The sequence below is a fragment of the Anser anser genome (assembly GCF_964211835.1).
Source record: "Anser anser genome assembly, chromosome: 5".
Lineage (NCBI taxonomy): Eukaryota > Metazoa > Chordata > Aves > Anseriformes > Anatidae > Anser > Anser anser.
In genome coordinates this window covers 9,241,608-9,267,858 of record NC_139725.1, presented here as the reverse complement: position 1 = coordinate 9,267,858, position 26,251 = coordinate 9,241,608, and the positions used below count along the sequence as shown (strand labels likewise).

Sequence of the window (26,251 nt, the reverse complement as noted above, 5' to 3'; positions counted from 1 at the left end):
TCTTTGAAATGAAGACTGGTTTGCATTTGTAGAAACACCCCTAATTTATACTAATAGTTAAGAAATAACAACAAACAACTAGAGACAACAGAAAACTGTTGGTTTTCTACTAACGCTACTTACATGAAAACAATAAACTATATATTTGAATAGAGTTCAAGTACTGTAGGAACTTGAGCTAGCCTGAGTTTACAATCTTTCTATGCCCCTTACAATTTTGATTGCATTATAATTTTGCCAGATATTTATAAAATAACTTCTGTTTCTCTAGAGCACATGGAATTAGAGCCCTTAAATGGATCTTTATATCCACTGATGAGATAAACAGTTAATGAAAACATATATTTACTGACAGGTTAAAAAAAAATCTATGTACACAATTACACCCATTGTAAGATTTATAGTTTACACACAGCTTATGCACATATTAATTTGGAACATCAGTGAATTTAGTTCAAGTAGTTCAGAGGTGTGACAGAAGTCTATAATTTTCAGGAGACAGCAGTTTCTATTACTGACATTCTTCCTTTCCTTGCATCTGCCAACGACATGATTCTCTTGGAAAGTTACCCACTTGTTTGGAATGCTGCTGCATTTATCTATTAAATACACTGCTTTCTGTCCACCTTTCTGACAGCTTCCTCTGTATATTTTAAAAGTTTTGTACGGTTGTGGAAATATTCATCTTCATGTTATTAAATTTAAGATTATTTAATTTGAGAACTAACATTTAGATAACAAGTCTCACATGTTGCCTTCTATATCATTGGCCTTGATTCATGTCTACCAAAACCAACAAACTCCTCAAGCAGATAGACAACAGAAGGATAAGACCCTTAGACAATATAAATAGGGTGTGCTTTCTCTCTAACAGTGGCAAAACTAAAAAGACATTAGTAGGAACCAAATCAGATGCCTTGGCTATCAAGATATATTTTAAATGTCATTTTTCCACTGTTTTGTCCATTATCTTCTATATACATATGCATATGTACATACAAATATATATGTATATATACATAAATATATATATATATTTCTTAGACCTAAGCAGAAAGTTTCTAGTTTTAGATTTTGAAAAACTAGTCTTCATACACTCATAATCTCAGACCAGTTATTTGGAATCCACTAACCCATAATGAAGAAATCCTTCCTCTTCCAAACAAACCAAATTCATTATTTATACTTTCACACCACCGTCATTAATTCTCAGTGTGAATGAAGTATGGTTTAGGGCAACAAATATTCAGCATATGCTTTGTGCATTATTTTTTCCCTAAAATGCAGATCTACATTTGTGTAATTTCTCATCTGCTTTTGAGTTGCTTCAGCTCTACCATCTGTGGGGAAGCAAGCTGCTTTATCAACAAACATTGAGCTATATTCTCAGCAGAAATATATATATATATATATATAAATGAATGGCTTTACTAATAGGCTGTCTGAATTAGCCATTATACAAGCATCTACTTTTGCCTGGATAAACACACACACACAAAAAAAAATGATTGTTTATAATCGTAAGTAATGTTCTAGTTCTCTCTTCCCCCCAAAAAAATGATTCTGAAAAATAAGAAACAAAATTAGTACATTCCTTTTCACATTTAATACTTGTTTATTTCTACAATATGTTCTCTAGCTTGTGCACATCATCTTGAAAAAAAATCATAGAATAATTAAATCTTGAAAGATTAATTCCTTTTTCAAATATTTTTATTTTTTTCTTAACTTTTTATGAAAGATAATGACAATTTGCATTATAAAAATAGGGATTTTAGGAAAAGGGTTTTTTCTTTTTAATGCTGTGCATCAGAACAAATTGGTCAATCAAATCTGCTTTCTCAGAGAAAAAAGAAAACTTCAACATCCTGTGGGCCAAAGAATTTCCCAAAACATTTTCCAAACAAGCAAATACGTACATTAAATTAAAGTTCACAGTGAAAGCTTCAGCTGTGAAAAAGAAAACTCAGAAACTTCTTATGAAGAGAAAGTTTTTTGAGCTTAGCCACTTCTCCAAACAGACTACTGAATGAAGGGTCACTCTCGACAGACTTGGTAGTCTTCTTCTGCCGTATATTAATGATGCATAAGTTTAGATGTGAGATTAATTTACTCAAGTGACAATGCCACAGATATTAGGAGCAAATATTGTGCACTTAAGATGAGCCATGCCTATGTACAGTCTTAGAACCAAATAATGCAATTAATAATAAAGATGTGTTTCTCTCAGTGGATTTAGTGGGAACACCAGAAGAAAACCATAGGTGGTGAAAATGAGATTGCTCCATGGGAAATGCTTGAAACAGTAGGAAGGGTGATGAATGCAACAGTAATTATACAGGAAAACTCTTAGGAAAAAAAAATGTTATGAATGCCTCTGAGAAAAAATGTTCCATTTCAATTGAAAACTGAAGGTACACAAACATGTCAAACCTTCAACAACATTTTTGGTATTTTTTGCATTTGGTGAATCAAAAATCCATTTCTAACACTCTAAATAAGAAGAAAAAAAAAAAAAAGGTTAGAAAGGCCTGTGGTTCTCTCAAAAGAAGTCAAAGTTGAAGGCTGCCTTAGAATTTTTCACTATTTTAAGTGCTACTCCCTGAAAACCAGTACCTAAGCGCGCACACAGACCAAGTTAATTGCAGGGAATAAACACAGCCTGCAAAACCTGAAGATAGAATCCTGGCTACCCTGAAGTCAATAGCAAGCAGCCTACTGCCTACCCTGCTCTACCGTATTTGTACATTAACGAGAACACTAGGCTGATAGGCAACCTGCTCGTCTATCTTACTTTGCTGTATCCGTACATTCGAGAAGTACCCAGATATATGGCTTCTGCTGGAGAAACCCATGCTGATAATGAAATCAGGCAAAGTATAACTTCTACCAGTGGAGGATAAGGCCTGTGATTTCATAACTTATTTTTTTGAACAGAGAAATATAGTCTTTAATTGATTGGCAGTGAAAAATCACAGGCTGAATTAGAACACCCCTATAAAAAGTTTCATCTTAAGATAGACCATCCACCATTACAGGTGTTCAGAATTACTGACAATGACAGTGTTGTGTGCAAAGGGTAGAGGCAAGGTAAGGTAAGGAGAGGAAGGGTGGTATATATACTAAGGTACAAATATAAATACAAGTACATTAGCAGAAAATTCAAGCCATCTCAGAGTGGGACACTCTCAAATTAAAACCAGCATCATCATACAATACCAAGCAAAGATAGGACCTCAAAACGTTTATGTCTTTAGATAAATCAGGGAACAAAAATGCATTTCAGCCAGCTACTCCTCCTTACACAGACCCTTCCCTAACTAGCACCCCCGAATTGTCATATGAAAAGCAGAAGAGGAGACATATCAGAAAGCCTGATTTATTTATTTTTAATACAATATTTAAAGTGAAAGGCAAGACTTACTAGAAAGTGCTGACAAGCATTAGGGTAGAAGCAGAAGGGTGAGAAAGAACATTAACCAAGAGATTAAAAGAAGCTACATACAAGATCACTTACATTTCTTCACTGCTCAATTTCATGGTTGTCTTTTGCATTCAATAGTGATTTTAATTTGATACTACTCATATATAAAAAAAAAAAAAGTAGTTCTCAACTGGCAGATACCACTGAGAGAAAAAGGAACTTCACAAGCTTAACTGACAGAAACAAGTCTACCTTGTTGTTTCCAAATTGAGCGCTAATTGGCACCAGCTTTAAAAAAAATGGAAAAGGAAAAAAGGACAGATCTCCAACATGAAAACCGAGATGTACTGCTGAGAGACTTCAGCTTTTTTAAAGACCTGCTGAGGTAAATTCCTAGGAAGCTGTCATGAGGAGAATGGTACCAGGAGAAATTTTTGTTAAAGAAAATTTATCAAAAGCTCACAAAGACTGGGAAATTCAGAAGAAGTCCTCCTTGGCTATACAAGGAGCTTCTCAATAAAACACAAAAAGAAACAGCCAGAAACATGGGCAGGCAACAGAGGCAGAGTTAAAAAGCATTGTTTGGATACTTAGGGGGGGGAAAAAAAAAAAAAAATTGAGGCCAAAGCCCAGCTGGAGTTAAACCTATAAACAGACACTAAAAGTAACATGAAGCAGGTCTACAGGTAAGCCAATTACAAAAGGAAGCTGGGGAAAATGAAGGTCTGTTGCTGGATGCAGGAGACAATCTGCTGACAGATGAGACAGCAAAGGCTTAAATAGTCAATAATTTTTCTGCTTTGAAGGAAAGTGAAGACCCCACCCACACCTCCAGATGAATCAGCACATTTTGGAAAGGAGGACAACTAATAGAGAAGAGGCAACAGGTTAGAGACTCCATAAGGAGTTCCCTGCATTCTAATCCATGAGGCTGGCTGGGACTCCTGTAAGAATGCTGAAAGGGTTGGCTGAAAATTCTCTTAGTTTACCAAGACTAACACTCCTGTCAGCCATGTTCTCAGAAAACTGAGAAAACTATCCACAGTAAATCTAAAGATAAAAAGGACATGGATAGAAATAAACCTGAGACCAAGATTCCCAGTGTCTCCTTCAGAAATTATCACAAAGATGGGTTTCGAAGAAGAGAGATGTATCCCTTCTTAAACAAACAGTAAGACAGGCTGGAAATTGGAGAGCTGGCGTGAAGGCAGCAGCTGAAATGGTGATGTGCAGATCAGATCAGATGCAGTAGATGACTCATTTCTTCAGCCTTCTATGGTGTCTAGCATGCATAGTTAATTCATCCTCCAACACCTGCATGCTAAAAATGTCACATTTAGTGTGCACTCCAGGAACAGAGAAGATTTAGGATATTTCTTACTCATTTCTGTGGCTTTAAGGCAGGGAGATGTTACTTTAATTTTGATAAGAGGAGGAACAAAGAACTTTACTGGGAGAAATAATTCTTATGTCAGTACTGAAGGATAGTAGCTCAGAGTTAGTTTGTCACTTTCCTCCCAGCAAATCTGGATACAGATCACTCATCATGCTGATCTTTTTTTTTTTTTTTTTTTATAAAACCTACAATAACCACATCTTAAAAAACAGTTTAACAGTAATTACTTTCACCTTTCTTTATAAATGACAGTTTGATTTTAAACAGTTAGAGCTTTTTAAAAGCTTTCTGCCAGTGAGGCAATCTGTGACCAATCACACTCACTTGAGTGTCAGTGTGTAAGATACAATGTATTAAGCTTCTGCAAAATAAACACTTGCAAATTGTACACTGGATGTTATTTATGCATTTGTTCTCTGAAACACGCTGTAATGCTAAATGTAGCAGCGTGAGCATATGAGCTAGTGTTCATACAGCCAGATTCAGCTGCCTTTAGGGAGTATTGCATCTGGATTCTTTATGAAGTACTGCAAATGACCAAGAGCAGTAAGCTTACATGCCTAAAAATAGAATACCTCCTGCTTCATTTCAGGAGCTATCGTTATGCTGTAACAGACTTCGGTGATGTCTACATAACATTGGCAAGCAACCACTGACCTCCCCCCTTAAGATACATAAAGAACAAGAACTATGGCTGCAACAAATTGTCCTACAAAACAAGCAGAGGTGAGCAGGACTCCCTTTTCTGTTGGAAAAAAATAAATGCATCTTCTTGAGTTTCTACGGTAAAAGGTAAGCCAAAGAAAAGGACTGAGTGACACAAGTATCACCAAGAGAAATTAAAATTTCAGCATCATCCAGGCAAGAATCAAGGGGAATTACTAAATGAGGATTGTTCACAATCAGCATAATGCTTTCATTCTGACAGCAGATGAGGCATCATTTCTTGGGGATAAAAGAGTCGGCGTACTGTATCAATATCATCACTGCCACTACTGCACTATTGCAAAAATGCCCCATGACATTTACTGAGCTGGATATCCACTCTGCCAGGCTACCGTATCAGGTCCCCTGTAGCAATAGACATCCCCAGAAGGTATTCGGATTAGGTGGGCTCATTTGCTTTTTCAAATTGCCCAGTCCTCCCCATTAACTATAGAAAGAATAAGGCAATGAACTAAGATAAGATATGTAACTTTAAGATGGATAACATTTAGAGGTATTGTCATCTACCCTAAATGAATATTAAATGAATACTTATCCCAAGATAAAGAATAAACTAAACTTGTAAGGGTTTCAAATGAGGTAAGAGAGGGTGGATAGGGTCATGCATGGAAACAAGCTCAAGAGAAGGTGTATTTACATTAAATATTATAGCTATGATGGGATTATTAAATATTATAGCCATGATGAGTTATTTGAAGACAGCACACATGAAATGGGATCAAATCCTCTTAACTCCATTCTACTCCACAGAAACTTTCAGTGAATTTTAACAACTTTCTACTAAAACTGAACAAAGACTGTTGGTCCCCTTGTTGGCTCTAATAGCAGAGCACACTGTCTGAATAAACACTGGCCTCAAAAGGACAATATCTTCTATTAAAGTTCTTTAGTGACTCCACAGAGATAACGCTCAGGCTACTCAAAAATTATTTCGATATTGAAGGCTACGTATTGGCACTAGAATCAGAACAGGACAAAACAAGGAAAGACAATCACTACATATTGCTATGTCATCAGGAATGCAAAAACTGAGCAAAAGATAATATGATGTCTTGTAGGTCATGTCAAAAAGTTAATGAAATGGAGGATAAGACTCAAGATTTGTCATTTCACTTATGAGAGGACAAAATTAATGGAGCACCTTGGAGTATTCTGAGTCAAGGAAAATACACCACCACTACAGCAAACAATAGAAATACAGATGTCAACAGGCATGTGGCAACTACAGGCAAAGAAAACCTACCCAAAATCATGTAAAAGGTTTAAAAACACCTTTTGGCAGATTTTAGAAAAAAGTCAAGAAGTAGTAATAACAGAAAATCTGAAGAGAATTAGATCCTCCCTAGCAGTCCTCATATATGTCTCCCAAACCTGTTGTGTATCCGTTATAACAAGCAGTTAAAGCATGATCTTAAGATCCACCTACTACTTATTCTTGACTCTTCAGGATTCTTTTTTGTTTTTGTTTGTTTGTTGTTTTTTCTTTTTTTGTTTGTTTTTAGTTTGTTTTGTTTGTTTGTTTGTTTTGGTTTTGGTTTGCTTGTTTTCAGATTATCCCTACAAATCCTCAGAGGAAAAAGCCTGGTTTTAAAGAAGACTCACAACTTCTTTCCTTTTCATTCTGCATCTTTTGGGGCAGAATCAGACCATATTACCTTGTTTGTTTTAACTTGTCTGGAGGACAAGACAGATGTGTGAAACAAGCAAATTATAAAATATAAGAGCCCCCCTTCCCCTTTTGAGGCATTATGTCATGCTAAAGCATCTTATGTCTTTTCACTAAAGATAAGCAAAAGAATAAAGATGAAAAAAAAGGAAAGAGAAGGAAACAAACATGCATAGTCCATATATCTTGACAGTAAAAGAAAACAATTCCTCTGCTGCTGTCTAAAGAAAGCCTGAATTCAGTAACACACTTCAAAAGGAATGTTAAGTTGGTATGACATTGCCAACAGAACCTAGATCAGAAAGAGTAAAAACAGAGATCATCTATTCTGAACTATTTTAAAGCTTTTATTATAAACTGAGTATAGAAATGGCCTCTAGAAGAAGAACAAAACAAAACAAAAAAAAAAACTTAGCATGTAGACCTACAATTATTTTTATTTTTTCCTAAAAATAAAAAAATAAAAAAGCATTTCTCAGGGACTGTAATGGTAAATTTTCTCCTTGAATGAGTTTTCATGACAGTGTGAAATGCAGCAGAATATAATAGTCATGTCAGATATAGAAAAAAAAAAGTCATATGGGGAGAGAAAAAACTCCTTCAAAACTGCCTGTGCTTCATTCCTTAAGGAGGCTGTTGTGAAAGTATATCTGATATCACCTGCTGTCCAGAGACCTTCTCAGAACATAGAGAGAAAAGGTAACAACCTCTTTTCAGTCTTGATCTCATTTTTATTTGCTCTTCACGAAGGAATTTTTATATTGAATCATGGAAGGACATAGGACATCATCATAGGACATCATCATGTCCTATCATTGTTGGACAAGGGATAATGGTTTTAAACTTAAAAAAGCTCAGTGAGGCACTGGACCAGGTTGCCCAAAGAAACTGTGGATGCCCCGTTCCTGTAAGCGTTCAAGGCCAGCCTGGCTTTGGGCAACCTGGTCTGGTGACATTATAATAGACATTAGACATGTGCCCCCATGGCAGAGGTTTGAATTAGATGATCTTTAAAGTCCCTTTTAACCCAAAGCATTCCATGATTCTATGAGAAATAGCAGGCCATGTGTGATTTCATGGATTTGAATGAGCATCAATTGAATTTCACAGAATTATGGACTTTTACAGATAGATGTACACATTAAATGGGATTAACAATGGGATGTTGTGCAATGAAACAAGCATCTTCACTGTTTCTAGAAATTATTGATGAATGTTAAAAGTTGTGAATTCTAGTTCAATACAGGTAAGTATTTCCAAGACAAGTAAATTCATCAGCAAGACATACTTCTGAAACTCCTAAATCTACAGGAAAACAATAATGATGAACAACCAGCAAGTCTGGCAAGAGCAAGATCATTTATGAAGCTTCTTCTCCAATCAGTTACCCATGAAAACTAGTTCAAAACAGAACATCTCAATAGGCATAAAAATTGAAAGTTCCAGATGGTAAACATCAGCAAAATTCATGTTAAAAAAAAAAAAATCTCCTGAATATATTTCCAAAGCTGGGAAGCATTTCAGCATTCATTTGCTCAAAAATACTCGTCTTTCCTAAGTCACTTACATTCACAAAATAACAAGTAATAAATAAGAAAGGGATGGTCTTGCTCTATGCGAAATAATAATAAACTATTTCAGCACTGCAGACTCCAATGCTCAGCAAGTCACTGTTAAAGTCACTTTTATGCTTGGCTTGACATTCAAGACTCAGTTTAAGTATATTCTACTACTACAAAAATAGAATCCTATTTGTTATCTCACAGAGGTCTCATGAATGTGCTAAACAGGACTAAATTGGGATTTGCCGAGCTGGATGGGTGCAGACAGCTGTATGTGCATTCTGCCCAGGCCGAGATGTGCCAGAACATGAGCCAGCTCCAGCATGAAAACAACAGAGCCACATTATCATGGCTCTGAGCTGGAATTAATTTATCTACCTCTCAACATGGCTTAAAGTTTAAAGAATCCTTCTGTTTATTTGATTTCTAAATATGATTTGTATTGGCAAACACATAGTAGAAAAGCATATTGCAGTAGTTTCATTTCATTAAATAGTGAAAGGATAAAAAAGTCAATTTAACCATAAATCTTAAAAAAAAAAAAAAAAAATCCGAAGGGGTGGCTATCACAATGTTTCTATTTAAAAAAAAAAAAAAAAAAAAACTCGCACCAGTTTCTTTAGCCAGTAAGCTTTCTCCTAACCGCAATTATATAGCGCCACCACTAATACAGCGAGGCACGTCATAAAGCATCATTAGTCATCTGGCTATCTCTTGCAAGCTGTTCAAGACATTGTAGATGTAGGATGAGCTAAATTTGGCTGAAGTTCTTGGTTCTGCTCATTGGAGAACAGATTCTCAGGCCAATATTTGAATGGAACCAATGGCTTCCATTGGACAACCAACTCCTTTTCAATGAGGTTAAGTGCCTAAATCCCTGTCTTCTCCTTAAAGTGTACAATTAAAAATCACCATGAAGAAAGGGCTGATTTTTCAGGAACAGAAAATGTAGCACTCACTAATTTTAAGAGAAGTGACAGCACCTGTAAAATCTTTTTCCTGCATTTGTCATATGACTTGAAAACCTCCTTCAAGCATTCTCTCAAGGATTTCATTTTTGTATTAAAAACTGTTAATTTCAGTAATGTTTCAGTCTGATACATGTATTGTTCCGTTTTCCAGGGGGGTACAGATACTTCTCAATTGCTGCAGTGGCTTCAAATGAGATGTATCTGAGGCTCAATATTTCCTCAACAGTAGAGAAATCAATTCCCACTTCTAGAATGACTCAGAAAATTCAGAATAACATAATGAGAAGGATAATTGGTTATAATATAGGCTGATGGTGCTTATTTCAGGAAAAAGAAACCAACTTTTCAACAGTGAACAAGCAGACAACTGTGAAACACACTAAGAAAGACCAAGGGGACTATCTAGAAAAAGTATTCAATGTTCATTGTAGTATTATCATTGTATTAAATGCCTCCAATTTACTGTTTGACAGGTGAATCATTTAGAATTAACATTATTTCCTCCCTAACATGTTAATTACTGATAGTTTATTTTTCATGTTTTTCTTGAAAAATACATCTGAACAATGGTTATAGCCCTGTGTAATAAAGAATAGTAAGAAGTTAGCCCTTAATTCAAAGAAGTAATGCTGCCAAAAAACGAGCCACACAGGGAAGCATGGAAAAAAAATACAAGATCAATCACAATTTATACTGTAAAGGCAGTATCATCTTTCTTAATCTTAATCTTAACATCTTTCTTAATACCATCTTACTTTTTCAACTGGGAGGGTGGAGGGTGTTAACGTTAGGGGAATTAAAAAAAGAAAGGCTAAGGGTCGTTTAAAGGAGTGTAATGAAGGAAAACACAGGACGGAAAAAAGGGAAAAGAGATAACTGTGAGGTGAAATAAAGGAAAAGAATTTGAGACAAGACTGGGAAAATTATGACTGCTGGACTGCTATTAGATTTCTGTTCTATATAAAGCCGAAAGCACCACTCAGATGCCTTTTTGTCTTGTAAACCTGACTGTTGCAGTGAGAGTATCGTGATTGTTAAAAACAAACAAAAGCTCCCACATAGCTCAGGAGTATCTTTTCTTCAAGAAAACAATGACTGATCAGTGTGCAGAAGCGATAGGCCTTCCCTTTATTAATAAATAACTCACTCTACCTACAAATGAATGTAGGGTTTTTCCAAACCCTGTAAAAAAAAAAAAAAGCAAATAGGTTAAAGACTTAGGTTGTCAATCATATGCTGTTGGAAAGGTGAATATAATTGAAAGCGTAATTCTCTAGGAAAGACTTTACTTTCCAGTATAGCATACTTTGCTTAGACTGTTTTTCCAGCACTCTGACTCAACTGTCTGCAAACATTCAATTATACCCTGCAGCTATTTCCAGAGAAATAAACAAGGTCAGCCTTCATTGGCAGAAACTTGAAATCATACAAAATGCTTTTGGCATTCGTTACTTGCAATCAACTGTTTGAGTACAAATAAGAATTCAGCACAGCATGAGCAGCAAGAATATGCGGATCGTTATCCTGTTCAAACCAGAACAAAGATATAGTATTCTAAAAATTTAAAGGGTTAAATGCAAAAGATATGCTCTCTCTACAGAATATAACACACAGAGGATGTTTCCTAAACATTAGGCTGCTGAGATAGGAGTGGACTATAATGCATCAGGTATATTCTGTTTGCCTTGCACTGTAAACAGTAAATTGCCTTAATTCTAAGCATGAAACGTGTAGCTAGATACAATATTCCCTCTTCATATACAACCCGTTGTGAATATCACAACTGTGTTAAGCAGTTACCTTCAGCAACCTTAGTTCAAAACTGTCAGTCTTGTTTATAAAGACCTACATAAAATACAGGAAACACTGTTTTCTGTTCTGTGACTATAATTAAAATATAATATTTATGTCTGTTTTAAGCAAAAGAACCTCAAAACATGGACCATCTCTGCAATCAAGGTAGAAGAGGTCTAAAATGGGGACTATAATTAAACAATTCCATTTTCCATTAGCTGAAAATCTGGTATGTCACACTTTATAGTACGTGGCATTTTATAATGTACAGCAAAGACTTTTTAAGAAAAGAACAAAATGTAGGAGCTGAAAATAAAATAAAAAAAATATATGTAAGGCACGATCCAGAAAAGACTTCCTACCTAAGACCATGCATATTGAACAACATCAGGGATTCATGCACAGTGGAACAACAGGTGCATATTTTTTTTGGCTTACTGAAAAGATGTGCCAATGTTAAAGCATGGAAGACTTGGATCTTAAAATGACAATCTTATAGGGAAGCAAAGACAAAGACAATTCAGGACCCCACAAACTTATGGTGGTGATTTCCACTACATATCTTTATAATTTGGTTGCAGCTCTTTAGCAAGGTATTTTCTGTTTTCCTTTTTAAGACTAAAAGACTAGAGCAACACACAAAAATTCTCTCACAAAAAATAAGTATCATCATTTCACTGCTATGGATTCTCCAGAATCAAAACATCTGCTATAAGCTACAAAATTGTGGACTTGTATCAGATCTACATTGCAAAAATAGTTTTCGCGCTTTAGATGATACTGCAGTCATGGTAATTGTTGAACAAGACTGCAAAGATTACTTCTGCTTATTACTCAAAAGGAGAGAGGTCAATATTTGCCTGGGGTTATCATGCTGTTTGGTTCTGAACACTGTGATATTCTCCTATGGCTTCTAAGAAAAACATATAAGACAGATTTGAATTGCGGATTAAAATAGGCCCAACTACAATCTTTACTATTCTAAGTGATTTCTACCTTAAGGTCTTCAGTGCTAGTGGAACTACAGAAAAGCTATTCAAAAGTTCATGTTTGAAAATATTCAGAAGTTAGTTCAAAGAGTAGGAGTAGCTGTGTTGGGGAATAACAGCAATTGTATGTACACATTTGTTTACAAGGCACCCATCGTGATGTTTAGGATGTTTCTTTTAAAAATGGTGCTAGATCTAGTACTTTACAGGCCAACAGAAGTTTGGTCCTGAGCCTCACCAAATAGCTAGCAACACATCATCATATGTATCTCTGTTTTTGCATGCTTCTCCTTCTAGTCAGGTCAGAATATCACCTTGAAAGCATTTTCCTTTCTTCAGTAAATAGTTAAGTATTCCACAGGGATTTCAGGTGTTTGTAAGCTAGCTGAGGGAGGGCAGTATATCCATTTCTATTAAAGATGATTCTCCTACCATCTCCAGCCTTAATGCCAAAGACTAAACACAATGTCTTAGTCCCACTGTGTATGTATGACTTCGTTCAAAGGTTACACTGCATCTTTAAAAACAAAAAGTTTAACACTTTTTTCATTTATAGTAGAACATAGGTATTAATTACTCTTCTCACAAGATCTTATCAAATTCACCTAATTTTTAAAAAATTAAAGAGTTGGATGACAAGTAAAGAATATCACCTATACTGATGGGAAAAGGGAAGAAAAGAAAAAAGAAAAAAAGTGGCATATAAATGAACCTCTACCTTGTTAATTCAGAAACAATGAGTATTTCTTCAAGTGTACACTTTGCAGAGCTCCATCCTGTAGGTGTCAGTCGTACCATGCCCTCAGCTGTATGCACAGTGCCTTTTACTCCTATAATATTCTACAGACAAAAAATAAAAATTCAAGGCGTGCTTCAGAAAAGCTTTCCAAGCTCCTAAAACATTATCCTCTCTCGACCAATTTTATGAATGGTAATTTGTCTTCTTCACACTCCTTGTCAGCCTGTCTTCTTGCAGTCATACAACAGCTTGTCAGATTCACCACAAACAGATGAACAAATGTTGAATCTAAGGCACTTGCCACCTATAGAGAGAGACAGAACTCAAAGAGCAGACATCCAACCTACTTTTTGTGAAGCTGTGTTGCAGAGCTCTTTAAAAATACCAAGCCATTCCCATGCTTCCTCCTTTTTTCCCCATCCTTTGAAAAAAAAATAAATGCATTTCTAGCATACAATAATATATATATTTGTCAATGGACCAAACTAAATGTGCTACCAGAAGTCTTCCAAAACTTTACATTATGCCATACCATATACATTGGCAGTCTGTGCATTATATTTAATTAGCAGGAAAGCTAATAAAGATCACACAGAGCCCATTAACTTTAAATTGCTTCCAGGGGTAATTAGAAAGTATGTCAGCTCCCTTCTCTATATTTTAAAAGAACATTGTAATCCATTTCTGCAAAGGAAAAATAACAAAACCAATGAATGGATAAACCTTCTGATATTAATAATAATAATAATAATAAAAACAACCCTAGCCCCCAAATTAAAATGCTTCAGTCCCTTTAAAGCTTCCCTAGGTTACTGTGATTATATCTGTTCAGAGAATCCAAGAAGTCAAAAATTACTCTGTTGTCATTTCATATTATGTTCCTGTGATCTGCAAACTACCATCGGGGTACATCTTCACGTTCTATTTTATTTGGCATGTCACAGGCTTGCTTTATCATACCAATGCAATTTCCAATTCTCACAATCTAAAGGAAAATACGCACAACTGTTCAAGCAGAAGTTCTAATACCCATCACCTTTGCCTTGGTATGAAAGAGGTGAATGAGCTAATCTTACACCAAGTTCAACTAATGCCATGACATTCCACTTACCATTAATTTATTTTTTCTATTGTATACATACAGCCTGTGTGGAGTAACAAGGGAGAAGGTACCTTTACACCTTTCCATCCTCTATTTCTCCTCCTTTTCCATGCTCGGAGAGAGGAAAATCTCCTTCAGAAAGGAACTAGGTATTTCACAGGGTGTAGCATAGACTCATGCTGCTTCTAACACTGGTTCTCTTACTGCTTCTAGGGAGTCATTATTTTGAAATGTGTTTTGGTCACACACTTTCCACTCATCTGACAAGTTCATCTGATCTATTACAATGATAGCTGCTCATCAACTATGTTTAGGACTGGAAAGGGGTCAGGGTTCAGGAAATAGAAAAACATGTAGTTTTCCTCCTTTCATCTCTCCTTCCTCTTATAGGAGTGTACTATGAGTAAGATGCAGTCTTATAGCTTGTGTCTACAGTAACACAAGAGGTTTTTTTCCTTTTACTTATTACTAAGTTAGTAAAAGTTCGGGATCACCGGAGCTGGAAGCTAATTCCACTGGGGACTAGTGTCCCATTGCTAGTATAAGTCATGAATTTGCATACTCTTCTGATTTCAACAACTGCATTACTGAGTACCAGGTCTGCTTGCACCAAGGCAGAATGTATTAAATTGCCCCATCATTCTTCTCAGAGGAGCATTTTGTGCTTGCTATTGCACAGGAGAAGAAAAAAAGAAAAAAGAAAAAAAAAACACCAACCACCAACCAACACATTCATTTTATGATGCCTGATATCCGTCAGTGCGTAAAGGTCACCTTAAAAAATTCACACCTCAAATATATATACATAAAGAAAGGTTAGTAGCAACCAAGAGTTTAAGTGAAGGTGACTGTCACAAAAACTGTCTGTCTAAATGATGTGCATAAACTATTTTCAGTTGCTTCAGTACACTCAGTGGATGGACTACAAGGAATCCAATTCTCCTTTTTACTACTTATGTATATACCCACTTCATAACCAACATTCTTTCCAACAGATGACTGAGATCTATTAAGCCTGAAATGCTGATCTACCATGACCTCAGATACATATTTCCATAGAAAACTAACCATTTTGTACTGATAACTTTAATAGCATTAACTTCAGCAATATTTAACAGACACCGACCTAGCTGACCAACACATTCTTACAGCTGAAGGTCAGTATAAGAACACCACCTGACTGAGATAACCAAAGGACCATATTTATTACTCTCTTTCAATTTTAGCTATGCCTGCAAAGCAAATTTTATGAAGTTCTCAACAGTATTTCATGTGATGAGTATTTCACTCTGCTCTCCAAGATATTTATTTGGAAATGCTTTAGTGGGATAACATCACAAAATGAGACTGATGGTCCTCCTGTTTTCATCTTTACAGTCTGAGGAGGAATATTGGCAATCACATGCCGGTAGCTGTGGTCCCATACAAAAGTCATGTATCAGAAAACCACTTAATAATCTTTTCTACCAGTATCACTTTTTGTTACTCAAATAAAACATACTGTTAGTAAAGTCCAAGAAATGGAGACTGCTGAATGGTTTGTGAAAAATACATGCATTTCCCATTGTGTACCCTACAAGTGCACATTTTTAAGTACTTTAACAACTAAGATTATTTATCTCAGTTTGCAGTGATAAATGTGGCTTTTCTGAATGATCTGACGTCCTAAATATGGAGCACAGTATTGTTAGTTATTTCATTTTCCTATTCTGTAAAATGATACCTTCTTACAACTGAAGGGTGCACCATATCTACATTTGTAAAATGGCTTTAAATCACTATATGGAAGAAGTTGTACAACTGCAGAACATTATTAATACTCTTTTCTACCTTTTTTCCATAAACATAGTCATATTAATTACAAAGGACAGTCAGAAGGCAACAAAAATTGATGATAAAGAGAGACTTCAGCATTACATAATCGATAAACATTTGTCTTCCTTGAAAATTACAGTGGTATGAAAAAGATTGCTCATTTTAGCAATATGCTAAGTGCTGCAGACACAGAAATGAAGATTTAGGTAGTTGTATAGAACTTACCGAGTTACAGAAGTCACATTCTGCGAAACATGAGCTTTCTTCGTTTTTATGAATGCTATATTTAGCTACTGAATAGAGATGAAGATTTTCAAGGGTTTATAGCTTAAAGATGAGAGACTAAGCAGTATGCTGGGCAGTAATGTTAATGTCCACTTTCTGGAGCTAGTTTGGGGAAAAGGTTGTTCTGTGATCTAGCTTACCCAAAAGCTGCTCTTGTCTCTTTGGTGCTACAAAATGCAATGCAATGGAGTTTACAAGACTATTTCTCAGAAGTACAGTATAGTTACAAACACCATTTTTAGTAAAGTTAATTCAAGCTTCTGCCTGAATGAGCCATGGGTACCATATGTATTTTTGTTACAACCAGCCTCCACTTTTATTGAGTCATTCATAAGAGAGAAAAAAAAAAATCACTGTAGTTCTGAAAGCTGACTACTTATTCCATGTGTTGGGATGACTGCAGTTTCCACAACATTGACGAGTAATTGAAATTCTGCCTGCACCAGTCACTCAGCAAAACCTTTCAAATGGAAAGACAGAGCTCTTGAGAAAAGGACACAGGGAAACAATGCTGCTGAAGACACTCATTGTGTAAACATCCTTATACGTTTACATCTGAATACGTAGCCAGTGCTCTGTCAGTTGCTAACATTCAATGAAGCCCATGGGGAAGATGTTTTCTACAGAACTGATTACCTTATTACATGAAGGACAAAACAGAAATGAGGGCATCAGTGGCCCTTGTTAACCAAGGGTGGCACCAGAAATACCTTAACCAAAAGCACAATTCCCAAAGCCCAGACCTGGAATACCGTGGGATCACAAAAAAACACATGAACTTTTGAAAGAACACTTAAAGATTTTCCATCACAATGCCTGAAATCACATAAATCAATACCAAATGGAAAAGGACTAGAAGCATGCTACCAGTACTAGGTTCACATTCTGTACTTTCCTTGACTGCAACCGAAACACATGAAGAACAATGAAACCATTTCTGGAATTCTTCATCACAAACATTGACCTGAAAACCTACACCTTTAATTTTTTAATTTTTTTTTTATCTTTTATTTCTGTACAATCAGCATGTTGAGGAATGGTAAGTTAATGCTTAATAGCCAAAACCATGCAGTGCTAGGAAAAGTGCAATCTAATATTATTTATGCCTGCTTTCATAGACCTTTCGAACAATTTTCATTTATCACAGTATTCAAAGCAAACAGACACTTTTCAAGCAACATTTTTTGAAGTTATATTGATCTATAACTTGATTTTGATGTTTATACACAGGCATGACATTGATTTATTTGGAGGACAGCAAGAGCTCAAAAACTGTTAGTTATAATTATTTCATGTAAGGAATATACTGCAGGTTATTTTCCACTGAAGATAAGAACATTGTTATCTAAAACCCTGAGACCGCTGACTGGCACTGTTCTGATCTCTACTCGTAAAAAGTTATCCTGTATCATTCCGTACATGGACATTGAATAGATGCTAGATAACACTACAGCTCTACACAACAGATTCTCTCTTATCTTGAACTTAATTCGTTTGCAGTTTGTGTGGCTGACAGACCATTTATAAAATAAAGACAAACACAAATAAATTAGACTGAAAAGTATGGCATGGTGGGTATAACAATAATAGTTTGCACAATGCAATCAAGATCTTACTACTAATCATCAGGGAAGTTCTTACAGAATGGCTAAATACATTAGCTTACTTTCCTTTGTCACGTTTTGGAGTTGAAATTTGTATTTCAAGCTGTTTGTCTGATCTAATATCCTCTGCAACTGATGGTTGATTCCAGCTCCGTCTCATTTTAATACAGTCTGCATGGTTGCATACAACACAACCCCACAGAATTCCATCCTAGACAGAAAACTCATATCTTCTCATGCTCTTCATTGCCAACAGAGTGATTTTTTAAGAGTAGCATGCTGCTTATACTTGAGAATTCAATAAGAATCTAATGATTTGGTTTCAAAGACGCAGAGAACTTACATTTCTCTTTTACAACAGGTTATCTGTTGATGCCCAGCATTTATAAACTTAAACCCCAGGACTTTAATGGAAGGCACTTAATAACTTAAACCAATAAATAATAAAACCTCACTGGGGTTTTATTGGAAGTGGATTTTCAAAAGGGTAATGTAATTCTGAAACTTAGTTCTTGCCACCAGTCATGCAGCTACTTCTGAAGATGTAATTCCTTCTTTTAGTGAAAATCTAAAAAGTTTTCTATAAATCAGTATAGATTTAGTATTTAAACATTAGGCATACACAACTGAATAAGGAAAAAGCATAAACATTAATGTAGAAACAAACAAACAACAACCGGCATGTACTGTGCAGATGTCAGTACTCAATCTGCCTCTCCCATAGGATCAAAAGGATAAGAAATTTAAATGCAGCAACTGGTGAAAAGTAATTAAACGACTCGTGAGGGAAAGGTTGGAGTGACTAACACTTGCCTACAAATCTGTCTGAAGAGAATTCCAATAATTCACAACTAGAGTTCATCCACACAGTACTATCTATTTCTAGAGCAGCTCTCTCTTGCTTCTGTATTTTGTTTTTCACTCAAATGCTCATCTTTACAGAGAAACAACCATTTATAAGTGGTCAGGAATTGTACATAAATGGAAGTAAATTCATTTGGAAGTTGCATAGGTGAAGCCAAGCTTTGGCAGGAGAACTTTTTGGAGAGGAGGGATAGAGAAGGTCAGTTAGATCATGTCCTTGGAAACGCCATCTGATAATTTTTCAACTTGTCCTGGCTCACAAAGTACAATGTGGTAAACTCACCCTGTGCAAGTAACAACTGCAGTGTCTGCTGCGCCTAAGATACATTGAAAGACATTAATAGGACATTGCCAGCACTGAAATCATTGACACTCCACTTACTGAAAGGTTTCTGGAAAGGACAAAAAGCTGTTCACTAATACACTGGCAAAGACAAGATAAACATAGCATTCATCTTTTCTCATGGAAAACTCTTCACAAGCTGCTTGCTATTTTCCAACCACAAAAGATTATCACAAAAGCTGTAAAGGAAAAAGCAAATTCTAGGCAAGACGAATGACATTTTAATACTTCCTTGGAACAAATGAAATCCTGTTGAATATAAAACCAGAAGAACTGCCATATCGGAACAAGACAATAAACCATTCAGTCCATTATTCTGCTTCCAAAAAAGGCTAATTGCAGCTTTTGAGGATAGCTTAGGTTCCCTGTAAACTGAAAAGTTCTATGCAAGAGTAAGGAATAATTTTTAGCTTTGCTGCAGCCTGACCATAACGTCTAAATGTAGCAAGTACATGTGATCATGGCAGGACAGCCCTGTTTCTAATTTCATTTACCTAAGTACCAATACTAGTATTATCCTGCAATGTGATCGTGCCACACAAACCTAAGGAGATGGTGTAGGTCAATATTTGCAACAGATACCTCTGAAGAAGCAGAAACACTGATGAAAGGTGTCTTCCCATTCAGGGTTTTGTTCTATTCATTGTCTCCAAATCTGCTTGCCTGCAAAACTGTGACACTATGTAAGCCTTCCTAAATTCTTCCTAACCCTTCTTCCTCAATTTCTATTTAGGGCCATATTCCTTGACCCATAGAGAACATAGAGAACAGTACTTGCTCCTGGGAGTAATGGCATTACCTTAACTACAAAGACTCAGTGAGGGTTAATTACAACACCCACAGAATGCATTAAGTTTCTTGTAAGAGTGCAAGCTTTTACTAAAAGTTAATATAACTACCAAATCCTTGGAAAATAAGATTTTGTTTCAGAATTACTTCCTAAGATACTTTCTATCACACATAACAGTTTTTGACTCATTTCCTATTGATGACAACAGAAGTTTTGCTTATAACTTCTGTATATCATAGAATCATAGGACTGTGTTCATATGCATGCAGGCACACATCTTGTTGCAAGTAAATAAACAAATCTACTACATGCACTTGGGTAACCTGAAAATAAAGTTCTTGATGCGATTTATTCTCTCTCTGATGTGGAATAGCTCTACTTACCAGCATCTTGTCAGTGCTAATATTTCATATATATATATACATATATATATATATATATCACTACTGTTATTCACCAGTGCACCTTCTGATGGCAGTCCTTGTCATACGGAATTGTACTAAAAACAGGACAAAATCCACCAATTTCACAGGCATTGTACAGCAGTCAGATGGCCGTTAGTGACTTGGACTGTCCAGCAATAGCTCTCAGTTCTATTTCTAATGCCATCAATTTACTAATTTACAATTAGTCTTCCCCCTGCTTCACTGTGCAACATGCATGACATTTTCCACAATTCTGCATACGAAAGCTTTGCGTTTATGTCATGGTTGCATACTGAAGGGTAAAGTCTCTTTTAAGTGTTGTCCTTGTTGGTGTACTAGTCTCAATAAGTAAAATGTTAGGTGTTTTTAGCTCTAAATCAAAAGCCTTATTTTTATATATGCTTCACTTTTAATCTCAAATTAGAAAAAGGCACAAGTTTTCCTTACCCTTGTTTGTCCTTCTGGTCATAAGTGTATTCAACTCTCTACAGTGTATTTTTTATCAGATCTCTTCCTCTGTGCTCCAGTGTCCTCATCTCTTTCTTGAGGAACATCACAGTGCTGCTGTTCAAACATTACAACACCTTTCAGCACTTGTGCATGGTGGCCAACAATCGTGTCACTTGACTAAAGACTGAATAGAGTTACGCGGTCTCTGTAGACCAAAACAAGCCATATACAGCAAAGTATCCACTAATCATTTTAAATCCAAAGAAACATTTAGTAACACAGATCAATCCCCTCTATTCACATTCTTAATTTTTCCTAACCTTAACACCCACGCTCCATGTTGTGCTCTTACTCCCTAAACCTCTTTTCTCCCAAATTTTTTTTAGCATCTTCATTCCCCTGCCTCAGCCTAAAATTTGAAAACTGATGTAAAAGGTTTAGGCAACCATCTGAATAGAAGTCAGAGATACTGGAAAGCAGTTTACAGCTTTCCTAAAACTCTGAGCTCTCAGGGAAAACACTATTGTAAAACACAGTAAAAGCAACCTCTTCAGCATACAGTGAAGTCCAGCAGGATAAATCATGTCTATTGTCACCCTAATGATATGTTATTTTGCCTGAATTAGGGTGCACAATAGCTGCATCTATGTATTCTCTACAAATGAAGCAGTACGACTACTCTTTCAAGGGCCTGCAGGGACTAGTCCAGTATTGCCCGCTTTTAATTGTGTCTAAAAATACATATTTGCTTACTCAGCCAGCTTCTACATTTATTTCCCTAAATGTATAAAATGGCTGTGGCTCTGCAGTACAACATTGTGTGACCATGCTGTGTCTTGGGGTGTATTCATCAAATTACAAAGGCACTGTAATCAGACAGAGACCAAACCAAGTCACCCAGGAAGGGAAGTTTCAGGGGAAATTAGTCCTGATGGATGACATATGTTAATAAGTTGTATTTAAAAAACAAGACTGAATCTTATTTTGTGCTTTCAGAATTTAAAATCTGTTTCTCTTGGGGATTTTTGGCTGTATACATTCTTATATTCTCTTAGCACCTGATCCAAACAGGAATGCACAGCTCCTTCCACCAACTGATACTTCACACCCTCGGGAGATAAAGGAATTTTTATACCTCTTGATCATAACAGCTTTTACTTTCATACCTTTGAATCTAATATGGTCATAGTTATGAGGCATAGAAAAATGTAGGATGGAAAAAAATTGCCAGTGAAGAAACTTTCTCATGAACCAAAAAGTTTTTTAGGATTAATGTGTGTATCTAACCTAAGTACCAATACTCTACATTTCCAGTGCAAATAAATTGTAACAGTCCAAGTAAGCTAGCGGGAAATCCTGTGAAGGAGATAAAACCTCAGTATAAAATGAAGGTGCAGTCACTGCTTAGGAGAGACAGATTGGAGCTGATACATGTTCTATCAATATTTCATATTTTATAACCCCTAGGTTAAGTGCCAAGCATGCAAAATATCAGCTTATTGATGGACTCTGCTGCAGTAGTAAAAATAAGAAAAAAGTACTTGCTAAAATTATAATATATTGTAGTTTGAGATCTTTTATATGTATACAACTCAGAAATCCACCATATCCACAGCACATTTCTGTGCCCTGGCCAGTCACTTGTTCAATAGTAAGTCTTCCCATTTCTTTTTAAACCACTCTCCCACCAAATTACTGGTAACCCAAAATCTACACATATACCTGTCCAAAACCATTATTTTTTTAAGCTGTCATACATGTTTCCCCAATCCTGTCACCTATCCTCTATTCACATAAATACATACATTTCAAAATTATATCTAGCTACATCTGTTGTGTTTTCTTTCTTTTTGAGTGGGCTTGTGCAGGCTTTTTTTTTTCCTTTAAATATCAACTAGCCTGCTAAATCATACTAAGACAGGCATAAAAACGCAGAGAGCAATTTAAGTGTATCATACCTGTACTTGAAGTTATGATGCTATGCAATTTACCGTGTTTCCCTGATATAAGATGGTTACGTGCCAGGGGTTTAAAAATTACTAGTCCAAGCACTACAGAGTTATTAAATGACAGCCAGCCAGCTAAAACAACAACCAAAAAGCTGGTACATAGGATCTTTGTTAAGGTATATCTGAAAGACACAGCTAAGCATTATGGAACAAGATTTTAACTCCTATTACCCACTGCACAGTATTACCTGGAAGTCCCTTTACAGTGTCTGTCAGTATGTATTTTCTTTGGAAGATGAGCATAAATTCATTAACTTTAGGCAGCAATTTAGCAGCAATCTCTCTACCAGACAGCTATAGTTGACTTTATGAGACCCAGAAGCTCAGCTGTTACATATTAATATAAGTGGACCAACTTCAAAGGAGCAGTGCTGATTAACACCAGATCACGATTTGGCTCTTAACAGCATAGTCTGATTTTTTTTAATGTTTTGCTTATATTATGGCTGTTAAATTTGCCCACAGGCTTCATAAAAAAATAGTATTTTAGACATGAGGAGACAAAGGAGTCCAAGAAAGACAAAATACGTCTTGCTGTATATAACTGTTGCTACTATCCTCAAGCTCTAAACTGGGTCACATGCATGACACCACTATGGTATCCCCTAAGACTGAATGGAGATTAATATCAAAGGTAAGAATGTGATTGCTGTAAAACAGTTTGATAAGAAAAACAGTGAATGGGCTTGAACAAGGCAGGACGGTATGGCTAGGAACTGATTTTCTAGTGGAAAAACTGAAATGGAGCGACCCTTGATGAGAATTTTTATGCAGGGCTACCACATCAGTGGTAACTTGTTTACTGAACTCTAATCATTATTTGAAAAATTACCACTCCAACCAGAGACAAGACTACTTTACTATGCTGGAAAGGGCTTTCATAACCCCTTCTACATGGGGAATATATATATGAGGACAATGTTTTGGGAATACTTAAGAAAAAAGGGATATTCTAACTATATCGCATTGTACCTTTCTAAAGTTAGAAACATTTGATCTTTTCCCAAAGTGCCTTGATATATCCGGTAACAGCTGTTTCTAGCAGTTCAGTTGCACTGGGCTGGTGAAAAAGGGTAACGTTTCCATGGCTTTGCAGAAAGACACAATTCAGAATACAAGTTTGAATGAGATCAAAACTGATTCCAGTCAAAGGAGACATCTAATTCCTTCTCCTGTCCTTTAACATAATCATTCATTCCAACTGTGTTAGCAGCTACATTTGCTCAGTCAGTTCTTAAAACTCTGAAGATGAAGACCCCCAATCTTTCCAGTTCTTTCACTATCTATATATCAGAGAGGCTTTTCTCACTTCTAATCTGAATGTTCCTTGCTGAAATTTAAGATCATTATTTCTTGTCCTAATGAAGACAGACATAAAGAACATTTTTATGGTTTTTGAGAGCTTTACATATTAGCAGACCATTTCTGTTCACAGGCTTCCTTTTTCAAACCAAGCAATTCCTTCATTAAACCCAGGCAGGTGATGCTTTCCAGATCTCCAATCATTCTCAAGGCTTTAGAAAAGTGGTTCAAAATTCTGAATTGAATTTTTGTGACCAAGGCTGTAATTTCTTGTGTTATTAAAAACAGAACTAAAATCAGCTAAATAAAAACCAGCTAAACTTCATACTCAGTACTTCCTACTTCATCGGAGAGCTATGGTGACAGCTTTGCATCTGAAACAGTCATTGAAAAGCAAACATACAAACGCTAAAATATCCTGAAATATATAATGATAGACCTAGCAGAGTTAACAAGCTAGTACAAAGCTGCTTAAAGTAAAGTCAGAAATAATTACTGGTTACAAAAAGTCTTGTTGACAGCACTTAATGTTGGTCTCTTGAATTATGAGAAGCATGCCTTGAGGGCAAATGCATGTAATGCTTGAAAGTCAGGAGTATACTTCCAGTTGGCAGTTTTAATAGCACTCTTCCATGCTGTGCTCATTTTTATATTGTTAGTAAGCAACTTCTTGACGAAATCACATTGCAGTCAATGTGCTTATGTAGGAATTTGTTCTCTTCCACCTCAGCTGGCAGGGTAGCAAGTATAGAGCGGACCATGTGGTTGAGCGTAATGCCAATGACAGAGATGGCCTTCCTGCTTTTAAGCATACCTTTGGAAGGAATTCAGATACAAAACCCAAAGTACGCTTGTTTTGAATACAGCAGCAACTGAGATGTCACCAAGATTCCGCACAGATAGCTGAGAAAGAGCAATTTTAGAACATCGTACATAAAAAGGGGATGGCAAGTTCTGGTTCAACAGTTTGCAAGACAGATTAATATAGACAAGACATATGAGAGTTTCTCCATGACTCTGCTGGATGACATGATGTAACCTAAAATATACAAAAAATGGTACTAACAGTACCACTCTGAATCATACAGCTGAGAAGCAAAGTGGTGTGACCCATCAGCGTAGCAAATTTCATCAGCCTTTCTCACCTTCCAGACTTAGTATAAGTCTTGGAAGACATTGAGTAATTAGTTGCAATTATTTCTACCCTTTTCTCCTTGCACCCCTGTTCAAAACAGTAAAAGATGTGAATCCTGACCATTAATTCTGTAGAGAATACTACTCAAACCAAATCTTGTAGCTAATAGCATGTAAAGCTCAGGTGTTAAAAGGTGTTTGCACCATATAACTGCACATCCAAAGAACCGCTATTTGCAGATGTAAATGGTGCTGTCTGGTAACACCTTTAAACAAAAATTTAGTTAGACAGTAATCCACTGTTTCTTCTGATGCAGGTATATAGGTATATTCAGTTGGTTGACATTAACCATATTCAAATAGATAGAGTACAATATTGACATAACATCACCCTCATATACTAAGACACAAACTTTCAGGATGCTTCAGTAGCAAACTGCCTGCTGCCTCCTAATGATAGTCTGCTGGGGCATGTTAATGACGTTGTGCTACTCCAAGAGATTTTTTTTTAGTGCATCTTTTCTCTATGCAAATAGCATGTTTATGTCTCACAGAGACTGGAGGCAATAGTTGTCTGGCTTAAAATTGCTGTTTAGCCGGACTGCAGTTCACAGCTGTTTTTTTGTGGGCACTATTTTCATATCATAGAGTACCAGGTTAAAAATTATGCCTTCTTTAGAAATGCAATAATATTTTGTTCCCGGAATGCGAACCTTGTTCTCAGGACATAAAATAAGAAAAAGGAACAGTCAATTTATGTATATTACTGGATCTTTCTACCAGAGATGCCCTGTTCTGCACTTAGCAGGTATGCCAATGCCACTGAAATCTACATCTCCTCATCACTGACTAAGCCACTCA

The 26,251-nt window shown here is 36.1% G+C and overlaps 1 protein-coding gene across 18 annotated transcripts in view; it reads right to left on the bottom strand.

Annotated features, from left to right (window-relative positions):
- The window catches only part of LOC310900658 (uncharacterized protein), a 255,378-nt gene that overhangs the window by 181,316 nt on the left and 47,811 nt on the right, over nt 1-26,251 (bottom strand). For 3 of the 18 annotated variants that reach the window (XR_014585304.1, XR_014585305.1, XR_014585306.1), the window contains exon 1: nt 16,410-20,698. The exons of 11 other annotated variants lie outside the window; for them this stretch is intronic. The gene's annotated coding sequence lies outside the window, so the exon portion shown is untranslated. Of the gene's footprint in view, nt 1-13,246; nt 13,369-13,614; nt 13,689-16,409; nt 20,699-26,251 lie in introns of those variants that run through there. 4 more of the 18 variants (XR_014585302.1, XR_014585303.1, XR_014585296.1 and 1 more) reach the window with 4 other exon arrangements.